At 45.9% G+C, this 21936-nt stretch overlaps 1 long non-coding RNA gene across 1 annotated transcript; it reads right to left on the bottom strand.

Annotated features, from left to right (window-relative positions):
- Positions 1 to 490: 490 nt before the first annotated feature.
- LOC111544080 lies at positions 491 to 16713 on the bottom strand. The gene is made up of 3 exons (XR_002732033.2): positions 16300 to 16713; positions 6943 to 7073; positions 491 to 1166 (listed from the first exon to the last, which is right to left on the bottom strand). It is a non-coding gene; the product is annotated as an uncharacterized LOC111544080 (long non-coding RNA).
- Between the last annotated feature and the right edge of the window lie 5223 nt (positions 16714 to 21936).

Genomic DNA, 21936 nt, shown 5'->3' with positions numbered 1-21936 from the left:
GGGCTCCCAAAGTGCTGGGATTACAGGCGTGAACCACTGCGCCTGGCTGCAATTTTATTTTTTAAAAAATCTCGCAGTATAGAGTAGTGATTTAGTTCAGATACTCCACAGTGAGCCTGCCTTGTTTAAATCCTGGAGCCTGCCTCTTATTAGTTCTGTAACATTGGAAAAATTATCTGTGCCTCAGTTTCTTCATCTGTAAAGTTAAAGTAATAACAGTATGAAACTTATAGGACTGTTGTGAAAAGCATACATGACATTTGGTACATTTTAAGTGTTCACCAAGTATTAGCTGTTGCTGTTTTAAATAGCAAATTCCCTTAATGTGTTCTTGCATGTTTGTGGGTTATTATTGCAGATTATTAATGTGACACAGGGCAAGAGAATGATAAACTTTAAGTTGTATGGTATTAAATAATAACCAAATGAAGGCTTATCAGAAGAAGAGATAAAGGCTTCTGAAATTATACCTCAATGGATATTTACAATACAGATTTCATAAAGCTTTATTGAATACTGTCTATGTATCAGCCCCAGTACCTTACTTTTTCTCATTTTATGTAATCTTTAGGTCAGCCCTTTGAGTTCAACTCCATTTTAGAGGAGAAAGTTGAAGCTTAGAGAAATTAAGAGATTGTCTAAGATCACAAAGATGATAAATTGCAAAGGCAGAGTTCAAATGATCCCAAGTCTATTTCTTTTTTATACTGAATGAGTTAGAAAATGATTCAATTTCACACACACACACACCACATTTATTTCACATGGAACCTTTCAGGAATGTAGATCAGTGGCCAGAAATTGTGAGACTTTTCTAATTAAATTGGGCCAGTTCATTTTGCAGTTGTAGGTTGAAGCAGGTTAAAAAATACTCTCACTTAGCAATCCATAGTTTTCTATTTCTATTGCTGTTTGTTGGGTCCTCTTATCAAGAAAATTGTTAGTGAGAGTGTCATTCCAAAGAGAGAAGAGACCCCTTCTTTCACAATTAGGGATTTTTAAGTCAATTTCACAATTAGACTTTTTAAGTCAATAACCAGGTTAACTCCAAAGGATTCAGGCAACTCTTAAAATCTTTTGCTTCAGTTCCTTTCAGTATCACAAGAGTGGAAGTTGCTGGAAAAAGTTTCTGTTTGATTTAAAGTTTATCTTTTTTACTTTAGGCTCTAAAACACGGAATAGAAATAATCTTTTAGAATGTTTGATTCCAGTAAGATTTTGGTGAGCTTATGGGAAGAGGAATGAACTGTATCCTTAGTTATTAAGGGGGCTCCGAAATTTTTCCTCTTTTCTTTTTTTTCAATTGCAAAAACCCAGGATTGGTGCCTTCTGAGAACAAAAGCATATTTGCCTGGGGCCAATGATGTTTCTTCAAGGCAATTGGGTAAGGGGATCAAAGAGCCATCAGGAAAAAAATTGAGTTGAAAGTCAGCTAAAGGTCATTTTGTGATTACATGTTTTTACAGCTTTATTGAGATATAATCGACATATAATAAACTGTTCATAAAGTCTACAATTTAGTTTTGACTTGCAAACACCTGTGAAGCCATTACCACAATCAGTATGATGAACACATGCATCATGGCTCCAAATTTCCTCATGCCTCTTTGTAATTTCTCCCTCTTACACCCCTTTGGGACACCCCTTTTTGATTCTAAAAAGACCACTGATCTGCTTTTGCCACTCTAGTGTGCATTTTGTAGAGTTTTATATGCATGGAATTGTACGGTATGTACCCTTTTTGGGGGGGAGGGTCTGGCTTTTTTGGAAACCCAGAATAATTATTTTGAGATTCATCCATTGTTGAGTCTATCAAGAGTTCATTCCTTTTTATTGCTGTGTAGTGTTTCATTGTATAGCTATACAACAATTTGTTTATCCAGTCACCTGTTGATGGACAGATAGGTTATTGCCTATGATTTTAATCCAACCCATTTATTTTACTTGTAGAGAAGTCTAAGGAGAGGAAGTCTCCAGAAAGGGGGCTTGGCTAAGGTTCCTACTGCATTTGGGGGATGATGAGAAGAGTAGCCTGTGACCCTGAGATTGTGTTCCAACAAGCCTGGCAGTTGCATTTTGGCTTGGCCTCATGGGCCTGGGATGACCTTTCCTTTGACATCTCTAACCCTCCAACTCTGAATTTATAGTAACATTAGGAATTTTTTTTTTAAAGATTGTATGAAATTTTATCTACATATACTTATCTACACATCTCTGCATGTCATTGATAGACTTCTTTTTTGCTATACATAAAAGAAACCTTGTATACGGCGGTGTGAGTCTCAGAGGATAAGGTAACCCATGTTTATTCTAGGCCAATCTTTTTTCACCTGGTTTCTTAATCTCATCCCTCCTCTTTCCTCAGGGACCTAGAGCCTTTAATTATCTCCTCTTTCTACCAGTTCTTTAGCCACAGCCTATAATCTTGTGCAATTTCTCCACGCCCTTCCCTCTAAGCCTCTCCGTTGATCCTATGTAAGCCTCTAGTTCTTACCTGATTTGTCTCCTTCTCTTTGAGCAAAGTTTCTTGAAAAAGTAGTCTACACTTGATGTCATTACTTCCTCACTTTCCATTCCCTTGTTCTTAACCCTTCAGTCACTTTCTCTGATGCACGTGGTGCTGTTGATTGGTTCCCTGAATTCTTAGACTTCCTCTCTTGGCCTCTGTGAATGATTCCCTCCCTCCTGGGTTTCTGTCTACTTGTCTGAGTGTTCCTATTTTTAATCTCTGCTTGAACTCATCTTCAACTTTTCCTCAGAACTTTGTCCTTGACCTACTGTTCTTCTTTCTTTTCCTTTTTTTTTTTTTTTTTGTGACGGTTTTGCTCTTGTCACCCAAGTTGGAGTACAATGGGGCAATCTCAGCTCACTGCAACCTCTGCCTCCTGGGTTCAAGTGATTCTCCTGCCTCAGTCTCCCAAGTAGCTGGAATTACAGGTGTCCACCACCATGCCCGGCTAATTTTTGTATTTTTAGTAGAGATGAGATTTTGCCTTGTTGGCCAGGCTGGTCTTGAACGCCTGACCTCAAGTGATCCACCCGCCTCGACCTCTCAAAGTGCTGGGATTACAGGGGTGAGCCACTGTGCCCCGGCCCCTACTGCTCTTCTTTTCTCTATCTTCTCTTTCTGGAAGGCCTCTTGTGTTCTCCGTATTCTAATTATGTGGTCACTGGTGATGCTCCTAAATGCATATTGATAACCACAAGCTACATACTAGAATACCATTTCTTTGGATTTGGACAGGGAGAAACGGATCATCTCTAAAATGGAACTCATAGTTCCCTTCAAATATCTTCCTCCCACTAAAGACGCCACCATTCACTCAATCATCCAGGCTAGACACTCAGCCAGTATCTTTAATCTGTCCCATCCATCGTGATTATTCCTTGACCCTGTACTTTCCTCTCCAGGCAGTTCAGGGCTTTATCACCTGGATTATTGTAATAATCTAATGTTAGCCATCTCCTCACCCCCCACCTTCCATTTGCCCTTAAATCAGTGTGTTGTCTACAATGTACCCCATGTGTTCTTTGATGGATACCTTTTCTGCTTAAAAACACCGTAATAGGTTTCCTATAGAAAAAAGTTCAAATCTTCTTAACTTTTCATATAAGATTTTAAATGATGTGATCCCCTACCTATACCTGCAGCTTTTATGATCTTATTCTGCAGTCTTTTTTTTTATTTTGCTAGACCAGCTCTTATTCATCTATCTTTCTTTCTTTTTTCTTTTTCTTTTTTTTTTCCCTCTGTCGCCCAGGCCAGGCTGGAATGTAGTGGTGCCATCTCAGCTCACTGCAACCTCCACCTCCTGGGTTCAAGCGATTTTCCTGCCTCAGCACCCCGGGTTGCTGGGATTACAGGCGTGTGCCACCATGCCTGCCTAATTTTTGTATTTTTAGTAGAGACGGGGTTTACACCATGTTGGCCAGGCTGGTCTCGAACTCTTGACCTCAAGTGATCCAGCCACCTAAGTCTCCCAAAGTGCTGGGATTACAGACATGAGCCACCGTGCCAGGCCTTATTCATCTTTGAAGACCCTTCTAAGTGTATCTTATCTGTGTCCACAATATCCTGTGCATTCTTGTCGTACAGCACTGATTATAATACACCGAAACATTCTAGTTTTTGTCTGTGCTTCTTACAAGACTGTAAGATCTGCAAGGGCAGGAGCTTTGTCTATTCATTTTTGTACCCGTCCCACCCCCCGAAGGTCTAACATAATTCCTGGCATACAATAAGCACTCAATAAGTGTTTGTCAACAAAAATAATAAACATCCCATGACCTTTTAGAATGTAAAAGCGCTGTCAGTTACACCAGCTCATTGAATGCTCGTAATAGTCCATGAAGGTAATAGCACCACAACTCCACTTCACAGATAAGGACACACAGGAGAGAGGGCTTCAGCGATTCCTCAAGGTCACAGGCAGATCAACTGATTGTAAATCCAGTATTTTTTTCCCTTACATTTCTGATATTGGAAAATGTCAGTGTGTTAGGACAGAGATTTAGTTTGACTCTGTAAACATTTATTGAAACAACTATTATCTATGAGCCACAATCCTAAGTGTGAAAGCAATGAAGGAGAGTTGAGAAGACCACTTATGCCTGGTAAGGTTCTAGATACTCCCAGTCTCCCTCCCTCCCTTCCTTCCTTACTCCCTCTCTCTTGCTCCCTCCCTCGCTTTCTTCCTTGCCCCTCTCTCTTTTATTTTATTTACTTAGTTGAGATCCAGGGACTCTTTCACTCAGGCTGGAGTGCAGTGGCACAATCATAGCTCACTGCAGCCTTGAACTCCTCGGCTCAAGTGATCATCCTATCTCGGCCTCCTGAGTAGCTAGGATTACAGATGCACGCCACCATGCCCGGCTGTATTTCTGTAGAGATGAGGTCTCACTGTGTTATCCAGGATAGGTCTCAAACTCCTGGCCTTGAGCACTCCTCCTGCCTTGGCCTTCCGAAGTGCGGAGATCATAGGTGTGAGCCACCGTGCCTGGCCCTTCCTTCTTTTCTTTGATTCTTTCTTTTTCTCTTTCTCCTTCTCTCTTTTTTCCACGCTGTGGAGTAGAAGGGCTGGCTTGTGCATTGTAGGACATTTAACAGATTCTCTGGCCTCTATCCCTAGATGCTGGTAGCAACACCCCCACCTCATTGTGACAACCAAATATGTCTTCAGGCATTGCCAAATGTCCACAGTCGTGTGTGCATGAGACAAATTTGCCCCTAGCTGAGAACCACTGTGGTGTGGATAGACTTAAAAAGGAGGGGATTAAGAATAAGAGGGCAAGCTTTGCTTCCCAAAGCGTGGCAGGTGTTACATGGATGCAGTTCTGTATGGGCTAAGAGTCAGGGGAGTAGGGGAGGGAGACAAGGAGATGGTAGGAGTATGTCTGCATGGAAGCAGAGGCCAAAAGGAGTTCTGGAAGAAGATAGAAGATGGGTGAGTGGTGTTGAAGGGTGGGGTCCTAAAGAACCCATGAGAATAGGAACGTTGGCTGTGTAATGGGAGAGGAAGAAGTTATGTGTGTGTGTGTGTGTGTGTGTGTGTGTGTGTGTGTGTGTGTGAGATCAACATCTCAGCTCATCCTACCCAACCAAATTCTAAAGAGGAGAGTCAGTTGTTCTTTGGAAGACCAGACTTGGGGAGAAGCCAGGCTATAAATCCTGGAGGGGAGGACTTTACTGCCACTTAGAAATCAGGCCTGAAACACCCATAATGTTTGTCAGTCCACATTTTAGTGTTCTTAAGTAAGTGTGCAGGGTGTGGGGGATGAAATATGGCAGGTATTTGATTTAAAAAGCCTGCACAGATTTAATGTCCTGATAAAATGTATTAAATCTTTTAAGGTTTTAATGAATCTAGTATGTGTTTCATAAATCAAGAACTCTGCTAAGCCGTCTTCTGGTTTAATAAGAGTAAACTAGGAAATTGCTCTGAGCAGAAGCAAAATACATTTATATCACACTGAAAAGTAATAGATTTTTAAGCTGAGGGGGTCTTTCTGGGCTTTTTATGCTGTTTGCTTATTATGTTGCTCCAATTCCTTCAAATATTAAACCACAGGCAAACATGTGCTTAACCATATCAAGATGTGAACTAGCACAAAGGTAAATATTATTTGTAAGAGAGCAGAAAACAAAGCCAGTATTTCCTTACCCTTAGACCTAAGACCACGTTGATTTCTGCACTGACACCTGGCTTTGTGTATCTAGGCGTAAGGTGGTTGGTTAAAAATCATTATTAACTATTATTAAATCACCTTTTCCCAAGTTCTCTCATTCCTCTATCCTCACCCCCTTAGCACATCTGCCAGATTGAAGCCGTGAGTGTATAAAATACTTCTTGAATTTTACGGCTGGCTGTGGAATGGCCTTGTTAAACTTGCTGGCCAGACTGTCCAAAGCAAGTGTTCAGAGATCCTTCTGTCATCTTAAACCCAAGGGCCGAAATGTTCGCTTTCATTCTTTTTCCTTCCTTCCAGCCCCATTGCTCAAGCTTGAGTGGGAATGGGAAAGGGGCTTTTGGGGGTGTGGGTGTAACAGATGGGTATCTCTGAGCAGGCTGGGGCTTGAAGCCTCACTACCCAGCTTCCTTGGTGGATGGGCAAGATTCTGGGGTGAGATGGTGGTTCAGAGAGTTGGGGGGAGGTGGTGTTGGAGGAATGAAGGGGGGTGGGGCTTGAACATTCCAGTGCACAAAAGCTGGCAGGGCTTGTGAGCTCTGCAGGGGAGGGAGCGGGCCCGTAAAGCTCAGTGTGGAGAAGCCTGTCCAACCTCATTAGCTGTCACGGGCAACAATACTGATCTGGCAATAGAGGCGATTCCAAACCTGTTGGTCATTAATCACCCGCCTGACAGTTGCGAATGGAAGTGGAAAAACCTCATCCCCCCTCCACCCTTCCCCTCCTCCTGGGCCCAGCTCTGGAGTTTAGAGTTACCTCTTGGTGTATCTGTGGTTCGCGGCTGTGTGCTGGGTCCTTCCCCCTTGGCTTTTATAGGGGGTCGTTTTCAGCACGGAGAAGCTACAGGTTGGCCAGAGACTGGCAGACAATGATTCCGGGCACAGAGACTGGGGAGCAAGAAAATGAAAGGTAGTGGCCTCCGGAGTGGGGACCTCGGCTGTGACCCCTCTGGGATCTAGGGCTGGGACTTGGCAAGCTCATGGAGTCAGCGAAGGCTGTCATGAGCACCCAGGCCTCATCTTTCCACACCCGCCCCCTCATTCCCTGGCACGCCCTTCTCTCCCTCCTTCAGCCACTAGGTGCCAACATATTTTCCTTTATGTTCCTTTTCTCTGCCCTTCCCACCCTCCCTTCCCTTCCCTTCCCACCCTCCCTTCCCTTCCCTTCCCACCCTCCCTTCCCTTCCCACCATTCCCAAATAAGCAGATCCTGCTCGCAGGAAAAGTTTTCATCTCAGTTTTTTCCGTCTCACTCTGAATTTAAGCCTCGTTTCCTTTCTCAGAGGAGCTCGGCTTTTCAGCCCCATCTCTAGCTGTGGCAGAGGGGAAGAGTGATGTTTGGTAATAGTGACATTGATGCTTCATGTGTGAGGGTGCAGTCAGGGCAGTGGGAAGAGAGGCCTGGTCTGCACAGGTGCCTCTGAAATCAATCAACAGGAAGTGCTGCTTAGTTTCTTGGTCTGTCTCTAAGTTTTCTACGTAAAGGAGGGAGGAGAGGAGAGATGGAGCAGAGGACATCTACAGACCAGACTAGGATGAGGACTTCTGTCACTCAAGTTTCTTTTTTTTTGAGACAGAGTCTTGCTCTGTCGCCCAGGCTGGAGTGCCGTAGCGTGATCCTGGCTCACTGCGTCCCGGGTTCAAGTGATTCTCCTGCCTTAGCCTCCGGAGTAGTTGGGACTACAGGCACCCACCACCACGCCCGGCTAATTTTGTCACTCAAGTTTCTTGCATGCTCTTCAGTGCATGTGAGCCAGGTTACATTTAAGAGAGAAGATTCAACTTCTGCTCAGTTTCCTAGGATGTAGAGGGAGCAGGAGTGTAAGGAATTAGCCAGGAATTCCTGAAAGAGTAACGTTGAGATAATTTACACACTTCTTAGCTCTTCTGCTGGGCAGGCATGAACAAGTAACCTGAGTGCTAACAACCAAGGAAGGAGAGAAATTGCAACAAAAATTGTCAAGTGGTCTACACGAGTCCTCTAGTTTTTCCAAATGTTTCTGCATTCCGTGGGTGCAGATGACCCCTGGCCTTGGCCACGTTTGTTGGTGCCTTCTGCTCTCTCCATAGCTTCGCTGACCTCTTGCTACTCATTATAGCATTAGTCAGAGGATGGACACATCTGTCCACAGTTCATCCGTCCAGGCTACCCTGACAAAGACAAATTCCCATGACAAACTCATAGGAACAAAATGGAAAGGAGGGATAGTCACAACTACAGCATTTTAGGCCGGCTTCCCAATTTCTCATATACCCCCTTATCTTTTTGTTTTTTTGAGACAGAGTCTTGCTCTGCCACCCAGGCTGGAGTGCAGTGGCACAATCTCAGCTCACTACAATCTTCGCCTCCCAGGTTCAAGTGATTCTTGTCCCTCAGCCTCCTGAGTAGCTGGGACTATAGCTGTGGGCCACCATGCCTCGCTAATTTTTGTACTTTTTAGTAGAGATGGGGTTTTGGTATGTTAGCCATGTTGGTCTCGAACTCCTGGCCTCAAGTGATCTGCCTGCCTGGGCCTTCCAAAGTGCTGGGATTACAGGCATGAGCCACCATGCCTGGCCTCCTTATGTTTTCTCTAATGCAATGATTGTTCTTAATTCCAGCTACACATTAGAATCACTTGGCCATGCCTGGGCTACATTCCCTGATAATCTGATAACATTAGTCTGGGGTAAGGTTCCCAAAAGGAGATTTTTTTTTTTTTTTTTTTTTTTTTTTTGAGTCAGGGTCTCATTCTGTCGCTGAGGCTGGAGTACAGTGGTCTCATTATAGCTCACTGCAGCCTCAAATTCTTGGGCTCAAACAGTCCTCCCACCTCAGCCTCTTGAATAGCCGGGACTACAGACATGCACCACCACACTTGGCTAATTTGTAATTTTTTTGTAGAGATAGGGTCTTGCTTTGTTGCCTAGGCTGCTCTTGAACTCTTGGGCTCAAGTGATCCTCCCTCTGCCTCCCAAAGTGCTGGGATTGCAGTCATGAGGCATTGTGCCCGGCCAGGGAATTTTTGTTTTTGAGACAGGGTCTTGCTTTATTACCCAGGCTAAAATGCAGTGGCACAGTCACAGCTCACTGCAGCCTCTACCTCCCAGGCTCAATTGATCCCACCACCTTAGCCTCCTGAGTAGCTGGGACTACAGGCACGTGCCACCATGCCCAGCTAATTTTTATATTTTTAGTAGAGGTAGGATTTTGCCATGTTGCCCAGGCTGGTCTTGAATTCCTGGGCTCAAGAGATCCACCGCCTCAGCTTCTCAAAGTACTGGGATTACAGGGTTAAGCCACTGTGCCCAGTCAGAGATATTTGGGAAAAGCTCTTCAGGTGATACAAGCCTCAGCTTGGGCTGAGAAGACTGGTGTCATATTTGTAAACTCATCATGGCAGTTCACACCATGGTATCTTTGTTTTTGAGATTTACCTCTCCTGGAAAGCCACCTTCCTTTTTTCTCTGCCTATTGACTAACCACTTGGTGCCACATGTACCAGGTGCCACTACTTGTGCTGTGCTTGGCACTATTTATTTATTGTTTATTTTTTGAGATGGAGTCTTGTTCTGTCACCCAGGCTGGATTGCCGTGGTACAAGCTCAGCTCACTGCAGCCTCTGTCTCCCAGGTTCAAGCGATTCTCCTGCCTCTGCCTCCTGAGTAGCTGGGACTACAGGCATGCACCACCACGCCTGGTTAAGTTTTTTGTATTTTTAGTAAAGATGGGGTTTCACCATGTTGGCCAGACTGGTCTTGAACTCCTAACCTCAGGTGATCCACCCACCTCAGCCTCTCAAAGTGCAGGGATTATAGGCATGAGCCACTGTGCCCAGCCCTTGTCCCTGTTTAGAAGAGAGAAGCAAAAGATGTGGTTCTTTGCTGGGGAAATGACACGCGCACACACAGAACAGTTCTATGTAAAGGCTAAATGATCTGAAACAAAATATAGGAGCTACAGGGGCTCAGAGGAGGGCTGGAGTAATCAGGAAAAGTGGTGAGGAGGAAGGGGACTTGGGTGGATAGCATTTAGGTAAGTGTGCAGGAAAGGTGGGGGACTTCAGGCAGAGGGCCAGCGTGAGCAGATGAGTAGAGGCTGGAACAGCACGGCCTGTGCTGGGGACAAGGAGAGGGTTTGCTTGACTAGATGGGAGGCTCAGCTCAGGTCCTTTCTCCTCCTGCAGCCAGCACTCATCCGTCCAGGGTTCCTGCAGCATCACTGCAAGTTCCACGTAGTCCTGAACTGCTATGTACTGCTCAGTCACTTTCATGTGTATGTCACTAGTTATCTCAATCAGATATACAAGCAACTGGAAGGCAGGGAGTATACTTTATATAAGTTGGGACTTATTCAACACAATGCAATGCAATTCAAGTCAATTTGATTTGATGCAATCCAATCCAATTCAATTCAACATGTTTTTATTGAGTACCAGCTATGCGCCTGTTCTAGGCTTTTGAAACTCAATTAAACAGACAAAGATACTGGGCTTCCTGAGCTTAGTTCTCACAGGAGCATAAAGACAAAAAGATATACTATAAATAATATTAGAGAAATTAGATATTATGGTAGAAGGTGATAAACACCAGGGAAGAAATGAGAAGAAGGCCAGGGTCCTGGGGCTAAGGAGTGAATGTGTCCATGCATGTCTGTGTGTCATTAAATGGAAGTTATTAAGTGGAAGGTATTAAGCAGAAGACATTATGAAAAAGAAGGCACTATTAATAGAGGTATTAAATAGAAAGTCAGAGTATGTCTCGTTGAGAAGGTGATAATTTACCAAAAACATAAAGGAAATGATGGGGCTGGCCTAGTGGATTTCTGGAAGAGAAGTTTCCAAACAGAGGACAGCTAGAGAATGGTCCTAAATAGGAGCATCCTAGTGTGTTTGAGGAACGGCAGGGAGGCCATGTGGTTGGAGCCAGAGCTGCTGAAGGAGACGGTGGGGTGGAAGGAGATTGGAGAGGGCCCAGGGAGCTAGGTCTTAGAAGCCCCCTGTGGACTTTGGCCACTCCTCCAAATGAGATGGGAGCTCTCGCGGGTTTTCAAACCAATGAGCAACTTCTGTTTCTAAAAGATCTTTTGGCTGCAGTGTTGAGAATAGATGATGGGAGTTGGGAGGTGGAGAGTAGGACCAGGGGAGAAGAAGATCTGTCAAGAGACTGATTTTTACAGACACAGCTGAACCTATGCAACTCAGAGAAAGAAGACCCTCAGTGGATTCATGTTGGAAGGCCACACAGGACTATCATGTGCTCATTAAGAACTTCATTATAAGACACACATTATTTAGATTTTTGACCTGACTGAATAAGCCTGATCATCCAGCTTATTCACCAGGGCTGGCTTCAGGAGAGACATTTCCCCTGCTAATCACCACATAAAGATTTGTAATTGTCGATTAAAAATCTGATGGTTTAAAGATAGCATTCAAAACGTTCCAAAGAGTTTTGAGCAACACAACATATTAGAATGAGTGTATATCCTTCCAAGGGGACATTTCAAATGGGACAATATTTATTTTGATATCTAAGTTCTGCTATGTTTACTTTAAAAATTTTAGTACTTTATAGTATCTCTTCTGTGTTCTCTAACTGTTGAGTGGAAGGTTGGCATTCAGCACACAGTATACTTAAGAAGAGCCTGGGGAATGGAATTAAGCCTTGGGCATATTGATATGTGTTTATTTGCAAGGCAGTATTAAAAATTCCATTTGAATTTCCAAATACAACTAATTTTGAGGGACCAAACTACTTTTTTCCTTGAAAGAAGTAAGATATATTTAAAAGAGGTTCTTTCCCTTCCCCTCCTAAGAAGCAAAGGTACTACTTTTCTGTTAAGCTTCTTACTAGTCCACTTAAATGAATGAGCAGCCAGGGGGGTTATCAGTCTGTCCCCAAGTCAACAACGTTACTGAGCAGCTTCTGTGGGTGTTAGTTATTGAGAGGGGATTTAAAAAATAGAGAGGCTAGGTGCAGTGGCTCATGCCTGTAATCTCAGCACTTTGGGAGGCCAAGGTGGGCAGATCACCTGAGGTCAGGAGTTTGAGACCAGCCTGGCCAACATAGTGAAACCCTGTCTCTACTAGAAATACAAAAATTAGCCCGGCATGGTGGTGCACACCTGTAAGCCCAGCTACTCAAGAGGCTGAGGCAGGAAAGTCACTTGAACCTGGAAGGCGGAGGTTGCAGAGAGCCAAGATCACGCCACTGCACTCCAGCCTGGGTGACAGAGCGAGATGCCGTCTCAAACAACAATAACAACAAAAAAACCAAAAAACAACAACAAAAAAACCACCTCCATTTTGCCCTCACGTTGCTCCCAATCTGGCAGGGAAAACAGACCATGAAAAAAAACAACACTAGAAGGACACATACTGCTGGGGGATTAGAGAAAAGAAGATTCTTGGCCAGGTGTGGTGGCTCATGCCTGTCATCCCAGCACTTTGGGAGGCCAAGGCAGGAGGACTGCTTGAGGCCAGGAGTTTGAGATCAACCTGCGCAACACGGGAAAACCCAGTTTCTACCAAAAAATCCAAAAAGTTAGCCAGGCGTGGTAGCACATGGCTGTAGTCTCAGCTACTTGGGAGGCTGAAGTGGGAGGATCTCTTGAACCCAGGAGGTCGAGGCTGCAGTGAGTGGTGATTGCACCACTGCACTCCAGCCTGGGTGACAGAGCAAGACTCTGTCTCAAAAAAATAAATAAAACTAAAAAAGAAAAGGAGACTCCTTATTCCTCTGTATGTCATATATATGTGTAGTTTTAAACCTTTTCAGTGTTTTATAACATCCATGATCTCATTTCATTTAGGCCCAGTGATAATTCTCTGAAATAAAGTCACAGAGTCACAGCTGCAAAGGACCTCAGAGATCATCCATTTTATCCAATCCCTTGATTCTATATGGAGGAAACCGAGGCACGGATATGGGAAGTGCTTTGTCATGGTCACACAGAAGCAGAGGAGCTGGAATGGGAACCGGGGGCCCTTGGTTCTATCCACATTCTTTCCTACACTTTCAGAATGGGGAGGGTGATTGGATTGAGGCCACAGGAGCGTTTAATGAAGCCGAGGGGAGCCCAGGTGGGGACAAGGTGATGGTTCAGGCCGAGGATTTGGGAGGTGGGGTCACTGCAGGGACATCCGGAGGCCCAGAGTCACAAGGGGAAACATTAGCTTTTAATTATCATTTTCTGAGGCTGCCCCTCCCACAGTTAGGGTGTCTGGAGCGGGGGAATCAAGCGGGCAAGGAATGCCTCCTGGAATGAAGGCGGCCAGCGGTCATTACAGGGGGCCTCAGTCATGAACGGAATTCCTCAGCATGGGGCGCTGACGTTCCAACCACTGGCTGGGAACAAAGACCTGCACGTGGGACATCCCAGGAGCAAGGTGCTTGCCCCTTCCTGTGACCCGAGCCCTCCAGCGCATGGGTGACAAAGCATTGCAGAGCCACCCAGGACCTTTCAGCTGTGGCCAGGCCCAGGCCCAAGTGCTCAGGCCCAATAATGTCCTGCTGTCCTGCCACGCCCCATGCCCCAAGGTGTCCCAGCCCTGTTTCAGGGGCCATGCAGGGAAGTGAGGCAGGGAAGGCATGGGGAACCCTGGTCTCCTGGGAGGAAAGGAGACCCAGTAGCATTTATTATTTTAGTTTAGTTTTTTAGAGATAGGACCTCTAAATCCAACTAATTAGCAAACTCATACACAATTTTTTTTTTTTTTTTTGAGATGGAGTCTTGCTCGGTCACCCAGGCTGGAGTGCAGTGGCGCAATCTCGGCTCACTGCAACCTCTGCCTCCCGTGTTTAAGCGATTCTTCTGCCTCAGCCTCCCGAGTAGCTGGGATTACAGGTGCTTGCCACCACGCCAGGCTAATTTTTTGTATTTTTAGTAGAGACAAGGTTTCACCATGTTGGCCAGGCTGGTGTTGAACTCCTGACCTTCAGCGATTCTCGTGCCTCACCCTCCCAAAGTGCTGGGATTATAGGCGTGAGCCACCGCGCCTGGGCTCTATGCAATATATATATATATATTTTTAAACAGAGTTTCACTCTTGTTGCCCAGGCTGGAATGCAATGGCGTGATCTCGGTTCACCGCAAACTCCACCTCCCGAGTTCAAGCAATTCTCTTGCCTCAACCTCCCGAGTAGCTGGGATTATAGGCATGCACCACCACATCCGGCTGTTTTTTGTATTTTTAGTAGAGATGGGGTTTCTGAGGTGATCTGCCCGCCTCAGCCTCCCAAAGTGTTGGGATTACAGGCTTGAGCCACCGCACCCGGCCACAGTGATTTTTTTAAAAAAATCATAATATATATTTAAAATAGAGAAAAAGTAGAAATAGCCTAAGAGTATCATGCAGTCATCAAAATGCTGAGGCTGTATGGAAAAAAAAGCTTAAAACATAATGGTTAGCAAAAAAAGCAGAATATTATATATACAGTGTTATGTACATATATATGTATACACACACACATATGCCATGGTCATATATATATTTATATATGAAAATATAAATATATATTAAAATATAAATATAAATATATAAATATAAATATATATATTAAAAAAACATACTCTATTCTTTTTTTTGAATCAGGGTCTCACTCTGTCTCCCAGGCTGGAGTGCAGTGGTACAATCACGGCTCACTGTGACCTCAACCTCCTGGGCTCAAGCAGTCATCCAACCTCAGGCTCCGGAGTAGCTGGGACTTCAGGCATGCGTCACTGCACCTGGCAATTTTTTTTTTGTTTTAATAGCGATCAGGTCTTGGGATGTTGTCTACACTGGCCTTGATCTCCTGGCCTCAAGCAATCCTTCTGCCTCAGGCCTCCCAAAGCACTGGGATTACAGATGTGAACCATCACACCTGGCTGTGTTTCTTATAGTAGCAAAGTGGACACATGTTGGGACTACTAGACACCAGGTCAGGCCTGGCTTTTGTGTGTGGCTTCTTGACCATGGCATTTACAGCAGCACTCCTCACACTTGAACTTTACTTAGTGGATTTTGTCAAAATGCAGATTTAGAGTCATGGATCGGGATGGGGCCTGTGAGTCTACATTCCATTTTAACAAGTTTCATTTTTTGGCTGGGCTCTGTGGCTCAAACCTGTAATCCCAGAACTTTGGGAGGCTGAGGTGGGCAGATCACTTGAAGTCAGGAGTTTGAGACCAGCTTGGTCAACGTGGTGAAATCCCGTCTCTATGAGAAATACAAAAATCAGCTGGGTGAGGTGGTGCATGCCTATAGTCCCAACTACTTGGGAGGCTGAGGCACAGGAATAGCTTGAACCCATTAAGTGGAGGCTGCAATGAGCCTGGGCCACTGCACTCTAGCCTGGGTGATATAGCAAGACTCTGTCTCAAAAAAAAAGTTTTATTTTTTGATTGACACTTAATAATTGTACATACCATGTGATATTTTGATAACTGCATACAATATGTCATGATCAAATCAGGGTAATCTGCATATCCATCACCTCAAACATTTATCATGTCTTTGTGTTGGGAACATTCCAAATCCTGTCTTGTAGCTATTTGAAAATATACAATACATTCTTGTTAATGGTCCTCACCCTACAGTGCTATAGAACACTAGGATTTATTCCTGCTCTCTCCTAGATAGCTGTAACTTTGTCTGTTAGCCAACCTCTCCCTCCCCAATACCTGCCCTCCCCACACCTCTAGCGACCACAGTTCTACTGAGTGCATTTCTAACTGGCTTCCAGGCTGGGCACGGTGGCTCATGCCTGTAATCCGAGCACTTTGGGAGGCTAAGGCGGGTGGATCACCTGAGGTCAGGAGTTCCAGACTAGCATGGGCAACATGGTGAAACCCTGTCTGTATTAAAATACGAAAAAAATTAGCCGGGGGTGGTGGTGCATGTCTGTAATCCCAGCTCCTTGAGAGGCTAGACAGGATAATCACTTGAACCCAGGAGGCAGAGGTTGCAGTGAGCTGAGATTGTGCCATTGCACCCCAGCCTTGGCGACAAGAGCAAAACTCTGTCTCAAAACAGAATGAAATAAAATAAAGGGCTTCTGGGTGATGGTGACACTACTGGTTTGAAAGCCATACTTAGAGGAATGAGCCTTTCAAAGGAGTCCATGGGAATGAATTCATCCCAAACCTCACCTGAATAAAGGTCTCAGTGCTTTCCACTGAGGGTTCCATTTTTCGGACCCCTTTGCATGCTCCCCACCTTTTCTGGATGCTTGGGTCCCCGCTGACCCCTCCAAGCACTTGCGGCACTCACTGTCTGCTCTGCTCGCTTGGTCCCTCAGCATCCCACGTCTCTGCTGCTTTGAGTGCCTTTGTTATGAACACTTCCTGCACAAGGTGGCCGGCTACCTGTGCCTCACTTGCTTCTGTTCTGGTAAGGTCCAGCCACGACACTGTGGGGACAGCCAGGATCCCACGAACACTGATTCCTTGACTCCATCTGCCCTTGTGCAGCCAACAGCTCCTTTCCTGGGCCCTGTCACCTCGCTCAGTTGGCCCAGAGAGCCCCTGCTGGGCCAGTCTCTCTGTCCTATTGCCTGGGACTCTGTTTTTAGAACAATAAGGTGAATTCTGTTCATCTCCTAAGAAAGCGTTGAGTTCCGGAATGGGGGAAACATACTTCTGTCTTGGCAGAGGAGGAACCACCCGGTCAGGCGGGCCAAAGCCCCATTGATCAGAGTCCAGGGAAAAAGTGGCTTCTCAGGAGCCCTGGATGCTGGCCCACTTCAAGACAACTTCTTCTTTCAACTTCCTTTCATGTGTTTTAACTTCACAAACATGCCAGTTTCCAGCTGCTCCTCAGGGACAGCGGTGGTGATGGTGGTGGGAAGGACACCGCGGCAGGGGTCAGATGGAGCGGGGTGGGGAGGGTGGTGGGGGGAGGTTTCACCCTATTAGGGACATTTCTGTTGGGGACCAAGGTTATATCGCAGATGACTCATGCGATAATATGGTTACATGCATTAAAATATAGATGCCCACAAAGGGCACAATTACTCACAGAGACCTCGCCCCTTTCTTTTGCTCTTTATATCTCTCTGTTCTCTCTCTCTTTCTCTCTCCCCTCCCCTCACACACACACACGCACACACACACACACACACAAATACTTAACCAATTAAGTCCGTCGAGTGCTATTTGCAGATGATGGTGTGGAATTGTGCTGGAGTTGTGTCCGGCCTCATTAAATGTCAGGATTAACAATACAGCAGTTGGCAATCAAGGCTGCTCTGTGGCTGTTAGTCATTAATCACCATCTGACAGTCCTGAATTGGAAACGAGGAGCCTGTTCACATGTGCTCTGTGTACCTAGTTACCCTCTTGGTAATCAGTCTCGGAAAAGTTTTCTTTGACTCCCTGCCTGCAAGGGCCTCTGTCCTGGCAAGGAGGCACAGGGTCACTGGGCTTTCTACCCTCTCCTCCTCCTCCTCCTCCTCCTCACTGGGAAAAAAAGTTGAGGTCCTGAAAAAACAAGGGGAGAGAGAAGCATATTGTTTTTGGCCTGCTCTTTCCCTCTTAGGCCTGTTTTATGCAGCCTTGTTTTTATATTCTGGCCCAATGGCCAGGAAAATTCTTTTTCTCCCTGAAGAAATCCTAAAAGACAGCAGGGAGCTCGGTCCTGTTCCAAGAGCTGCTGGGGTAAGTTTGTAAAGTGCGGTCCTTCCCCAGCTGCTCAGGTGTGGATCTCTCTCTGCGAGAAGGCCCACTTGACTCATTTCAGGTATTGCTTCCAGCAACTTGGGCCTGACTTTGAGCAGGTCTTCTGGATCCCTCTGCAAAATTGAGAGGAAGGACTAGTTTCTCTTTGGGGTCCATTCTCAGGACCTTGCTTTATTCATTCATTCATGCATTCAAGAAATATCTATTGAGAACCCGTTACCTGCCAGGCACAGACTGGGCACGGAGGCTACAGCAGCGAACACACAGGCAAAGCCTGTGCCCTCATGGTGGTTGCCTTTGCGGGGGAGATAAGCATCTGCCACAGAACCCCATACTGTGGCAGGGAAGCACTCGAGCCGTGGACTCTCACTGTGCATTGCCTGGCTGCCAGGCCTTCCCAGGGTGTCAATCCTGAAGCTGCCCTTCCTGGGAAAATGTTCTTATTTCAGAGCCTGCCTGACCTGGCTCCTTCTCCCCTTCGATGGTCTCCTGTCTCATTCCCTTCAGATGCTGCCTCTGTTTTTCTAGAAGCTGGCTATTCCCAAACATGTTGGGGGGACACTGATGTATTAAAAGGGCTGTCTTCTCCCTCCATCCCTTTCCTGGGCATGGATTATGGTGTTTTTTTCAGGATTTAATTCCTTAACTCCAAAGACTGACTCGAGGGCATCATTTCAGCTGCCATGGCGAGTTGGTAGAGATGGAGGTCACTGACCACCCTGTGCCCAGGGGGTCCTCTCTGCCTACCTCTAGGGTTTGTAGCCATGCCTAGAGTCCTTAGTGTGAGTCCTCTTCCCCCAGGACCTTCCTTCCTGTTCTGGACAGGGGAGGCTGACTGGAGAAGAAAGTATTCTGCAATAGCCAGGCCTTGGGCCCTCAGTAGATGGCATGCCGTCTTCCTCTCCTTCCTGATCATGGCTACCTCTTTCTTTTCTTTCCTTTCTTTCCTTCCTTCCTTCCTTTCTCTGTTTCTCTCTTTCTTTCTTTCTCTCTCCTTCCTTCCTTCCTTCCTTCCTTTCTTTCTTTCTCTCTCTCCTTCCTTTCTTCCTTCCTTCCTTCCTTCCTTCCTTCCTTCCTTCCTTCCTTCCTTCCTCTCTTTCTTTCTTTCTCTCTCTCCTTCCTTCCTTCCTTCCTTCCTTCCTTCCTTCCTTCCTTCCTTCCTTCCTTCTTTCCTTCCTTCCTCTCTTTCTTTCTCTGTTTCTCTCTCTCTCCCTCCCTTCCTCCCTGTCTTCTTTTCCTTCTTTTTCTTCTTTTCTTTCTATGGGAAGACTCCCACAAGATGCTCTTGTCATCCAGGTGGGGGTGCAGAGGCGCATTCTTGGCTCACTGTAACCTCCGCCTCCTGGGCTCAAGCAATTTTGCCTCAGCCTCCGGAGTAGCTGGGATTACAGGCGCCCACCATCAGGCCTGGCTAATTTTTGTATTTTTAGTGGAGACGGGGTTTCACCATGTTGGTCAGGTTGGTCCTGACCTCCTGACCTCAGGTGATCCGCCCGCCTCAGCCTCCCAAAGTGCTGGGATTACAGGCGTGAGAGATGGTGCCTGGCCTCTGATTACAGTTTCTATTGTTTCTCCTTTACGTTTCACCCCCCCAGGTCTCTTCCCTCACCCAACTGATGACTTCAGTTCAAAGGCATTGACACAGGTTTTAGCCCTTTAGTGGTTTTCAATGACTGGGATACTGCAAGCATTTGTAGAGGCCCCACCGCATGACTGGCACTGTCCCAGGCACAGAGAACACACAGAGGAATAAAATGACTTTCTTGCCTTTAAGTAACATGTGGCCCAGTGGAGGGAGAGGGGAGGCACTCCCAAAGAGAACTGTCAAGGAGATAAGGAGTTCAGGATATACAAAGCAAGGGGAAACTGCGACTTCTCAGGGTAAAAATGAGAGCCGTGACTATGTGAGGAGGGGAGCTGAGGAAGAAGGAGCAACTCACTGCCAGAGCTCAGTGTCCAGGAAACAGTGAGTGGTTGCGCTTGGCTCCTGTCATGTGTTCTGGTAGGGGCAGTGGAAAGATACGTCGGGGACATCTGGAGAGGACTCCAGTACTAGGTGAAAAATTTGGCCCTATTAGACAATGCGGAGCCGGTGAAGGCCTATGCACCTCCAAAAGTAAGAAGCATGCTCTTGTATATTTCATTAAACACTGTCTTTCTGGAAGAGAGCAGGCTTGAGTTGCTCTCCAGCTTCACACTCCCAACAAGAACCTTGTACTTATAAACTGATTTGTGTGATGATGATTTGAATTTTTGTCTCCATGAGCAACTGTCCACACCATAGCTGTAGGAGTTGGACAAGTTAAGGCTCTTTCCTGGGGCTGCCCTGAAACTCACTGAGAGATCCCATCCTGTACAAACTCAGTCTCTGTTCCCCCACTCCCTTGCCTTGGTGCTCAGATGCCATGCCTTGACCCCCCCGTTTTTTTTTTTTTTTTTTTTGAGATGGAGTCTCACTCTGTCACCCAGGCTGGAGTGCACTGGCACGGTCTCGGCTCACTGCAACCTCTGCCTCCAGCATTCAAGCGATTCTTTCACCTCAGACTCCTGAGTTGCTGGGACTATAGGTTCATGCCACCATGCCCAGATAATTTTTGTATTTTTAGTAGAGATGGGGTTTTACCGTGTTGTCTAGGCTGGTCTTGAACTCCTGACCTCAAGTGATCAGCCCACCTTGGTCTCCTAAAGTGTTGGAATTATAGGCGTGAGCCATTGCACCTGGCAACCTGGATCACCCTTGGCTTCCTTTCCCACTCCCAGCTCTTCCCTCTTCTGGTTCCTCCTGGGCTTTGCTGAGTGACTGAATTTTGTTCTTCCATGAAGGTACAGCTAAAAGGGAAATCACCTTCATGACAGGGGAATCTGCCCGGGGTTCATGTGTGGCTTTCCCCAGCTTGACACACTCTTCTCTCTGTACCTGGCTAACTGCGCTCACCCATCAGACCTCAGCTTCAATGCCGCATTCCTAAAGAGACTCTTCCTGACTTTAATCAGGAGGGGTCGCTTGTTGTACCCTCTCTGTGTGCACTACACAACACTTTGTACTTTTTCTTTGTCTCTACTACAACTTATAATTGTATATTGATTTGTTTACTTTTGTCTCCTTATTAGTCTGTAAGCTCCATGAAGGCAGGAGCTGCAAGTCTTTTCTCTCACTATTATAGCCCCAGAATCTAGCCCAGTGCCTGGCATGTAGTAGATGCTCAGTAAATGGTACTGAACAAATGAATGGGTGAGCTGGATGATCTCAGAGCTGGTTGGGCATCTATCCAGTAGCTTGGGGTGGGGAAACCATAAAATTTCTCCCTTTCTCTACCTTTCCATCTCTCTCTCTCTTCTTCCTTCCTTCTTTCCTTCCTTCCCTTTTTTTTTTTTTTTTTTAAAATGAGACGGAGTCTCATTCTGTTGCCCAGGCTGGAGTTCAGTGGCATGATCTTGGCTCACTGCAAACTCCACCTCCCGGGTTCATATCATTCTCCTGCCTCAGCCTCCTGAGTAGCTGGGACTATGCGCGACTGCCACCTCACCTGGCTATTTTTTTTTATTTGTATTTTTATTAGAGACGGGGTTTCACTGTGTTAGCCAGGATGGTCTTGATCTCCTGACCTTGTGATCCGCCCACCTAGGCCTCCCAAAGTGCTGGGATTACAGGCGTGAACCACCATGCCTGGCCTCCTTCCTTCCTTTTTTAAAAACTGAAACAGGGTCTTGCTCTGTCACCCAGGCTGGAGTACAGTGATGCTATCATAGCTCGCTGCAGCCTTGATGTCCTGGGCTCAAGTGATCCTCTTGCATAAGCCTCTAGATTAGCTGAGACTACAGGTGCATGCTACCACACTCAGATAACAAAAAAATTTTTTTTTCTAGAGATGTGGTCTTTCTATATTGTCCAGGCTGGCCTTGAACTCCTGACCTCAAGCAATCCTCCCTCCTTGGCCTCCCAAAGTACTGGGATTACATGTATGAACCACTGCACCTGGCCATTTTTCTTTCTTTTTTTCTTTCTTTCTCTCCCTTTCCATAAGGGAGAGGGAGAGAAAAAAATGGGGAGTGAGGAGCATGGGCTCTTGGGAAGCCTCCCTCATGGCCTGGCCATGTGGGTGACAACCC

The sequence above is a fragment of the Piliocolobus tephrosceles genome, chromosome 7 (genome assembly GCF_002776525.5).
Source record: "Piliocolobus tephrosceles isolate RC106 chromosome 7, ASM277652v3, whole genome shotgun sequence".
In the NCBI taxonomy this organism is placed as follows: domain Eukaryota; kingdom Metazoa; phylum Chordata; class Mammalia; order Primates; family Cercopithecidae; genus Piliocolobus; species Piliocolobus tephrosceles.
This window is presented reverse-complemented; position numbering and strand designations above follow the sequence as displayed.